The sequence below is a fragment of the Morone saxatilis genome, unplaced genomic scaffold (genome assembly GCF_004916995.1).
Source record: "Morone saxatilis isolate NCDOM2014 unplaced genomic scaffold, NCSU_SB_2.0 Contig6, whole genome shotgun sequence".
NCBI classification, from domain to species: domain Eukaryota; kingdom Metazoa; phylum Chordata; class Actinopteri; family Moronidae; genus Morone; species Morone saxatilis.
In genome coordinates, this window is record NW_023340206.1 from 1,943,905 (window position 1) to 1,946,271 (window position 2,367).

Sequence of the window (2,367 nt, forward strand, 5' to 3'; positions counted from 1 at the left end):
ATAATTTTTTAGTAAGCATTATCTCAAGATCCCAAGTTAATTATCATGTTATCTTGAGATAATTAGATAATTAACTTGTTATCTAGAGATAGTCAACCACAGCCGTTCTCAGCTTCCTACATCAGTAATGTGTAGATCTAAAGGCTGGGTTGAATTTTTATTGTCCACAGCAAAGGGGACCCTTCCGAATGAGGATCTATGAGAGGGAGAACTTCGGTGGCCAGATGCACGAGCTGATGGATGACTGTGACAATGTGATGGATCGTTTCCACATGTCTGACTGCCAGTCCTGCAACGTGATGGAGGGCCACTGGCTGATGTTCGAGCAGCCCAACTACAGAGGCCGGATGCTGTACCTCAGGCCAGGAGAGTACAGGAACCTCAGAGAGATGGGGATTAGCAACATGCCAAAGTTCAGCTCCATCAGGCGCATCATGGACTCCTGTTAAGTCAAACTCTAAATGTACTGGGTGAAAAAATAAAGCAAGCTGAAATACAACAATTCTTTTTCCTGCCTTTTTTCAAAAAGTGTCTCCCGCTGTTTACTTTCATTTTATGCGAGCATGTTTTGAAAATTGATCTGGGTTGAGATAATTGTAATCCATCAGTGAACTAATTTTTTTTTGTGAAAGTCATTTTATTTTTACATGGTAATGCAGTTGTCCCATACTGAGCTCCAGAGTGGCCAAAAAAGACATATATGTTGAGGGGACGTTTTATTACTTTAAGAACTTGAAATGTGCAAGATACAATTCATCCCCACATTGTGGTTAATTTGTCAATAAACTGACTGCGCCAAAGCCAGTCAGGAGAAGAGCGATACAATTTTTTCCATCGAGAAAAACCTTCAGCGCCGTTCTTTGCTCTTCCAATATATGCTCCAGTTCTGATATAACTGTTGCATGCTACACTAACCTCTTTAACTGTTGGCGTTGTTATTGAGCTACCACTTCTCACACACATCGTCACACACACCTAGCGTTAACCTATAGGCGTAACTCATGCCAATGCTCCCAGTAGTTCCATAGAGCAGTGTTTCCCAACATGGGTGTGGCCAAAACATTAAGGGGGGTTCAAATCAATTCAGTTTTATTTGTATAGTGCCAAATCGTAACAGAAGTTATGTCAGGACACTTTTCAAAATGGAGCAAGTCTAGACCGTACTCCTTATAAAGTTATTGCAAGGCCTTCTTGATTTAAAGGGGTGTAAGAAAACTAAATAAATACAGTACCCCTATATCTCAGCAATTTCTATGAACACAACTAAAGTAAATGAAATTGTTATTTTTAAAAGTTTAGATTGTTGTGTAAGATCTAAACTTGAAGACCTGAACACAACCTATTTTGTGTGACTCGGAGTCATCACGCTCTGCTAAACATCCGAGCTAATAAAAGAATGAGAAGAAAACACTGAATTGGTCAAAGAAGAAGCCTAGTAAGTCTGTATGATTTAAAAAAAAATACATGATAAAGACAGGATCGTATAAAAAGTTCCCAGAAATATCAGAAAAACTTAACTCTGATATTGTCAAGATTCATGCAAATTGCTTGTTTTACACAAACTTCCTGCAGTTATTGTGTTCACTGTTTGGATTCATTGTACAGTTTATCAGTTTTTCTCTACTGTTATAGTTATGCATCGAGTATAATTCGAAATATCCATAAAATATGTCACTGAGTCAGGGGTCGTTCATGACAAAAAAGTGGTTCCATAAGGAGAAAGGTTCGGCAGAACTGCCTTAGACAATACTCACTTGTCCCTAATCACTGTATTCAGACACAAGTGCATAGCTTGAATCCTGGCAAGATTTGATATTGTAATTTTCATCTGCAATTTGTTTTGATTGTACTGATCAATTTTTAAATTGATCGGATATAATCCGTAGGAGAAGTTAATTCAAATAAAACGTGAAAAATCGGGGAAAAAAGCCAACTTTTTGGGTTTGGGTTATGGGTCCAACAGGCTTTTTTGCTTGTCCGATAATGATACAGATGAGTACCAATTTTCGTACATGTTGGTCGTACTGTCTGGGGGGCTGATACTGGGGGGGCGTGGCTAAGCCATTTTGCAGCGCCCATTTACGGGACCAAGACGATACGTAAGCCTTCGTCACGACTGAAGTTTCATGAGTTTTTGGGTATGTTTCCCCCCCCAAAAAGTGTTTAAATGTTAACACAAAAGCTGATTTTCGCCGTGTCGCCATGGTAATGTGGTAATATGAAAATTCTTAAGATTCATAAGATGTCATCGTCATCATCTTAACAGACTTCTGACAGAATTTCCGCTGGATCTGGTCAATCTGCTGGAAGCTATACATAATTTAAGTATAAAAATTTAATTTACTTTTACCACTAGGTGGCGCTATC

General features: G+C 38.8%; 1 pseudogene; it reads left to right on the forward strand.

The window, feature by feature from the left end:
* LOC118340175 overlaps positions 1-449 on the forward strand; it is a 6,991-nt pseudogene extending 6,542 nt beyond the window's left edge.
* Positions 450-2,367: the final 1,918 nt, after the last annotated feature.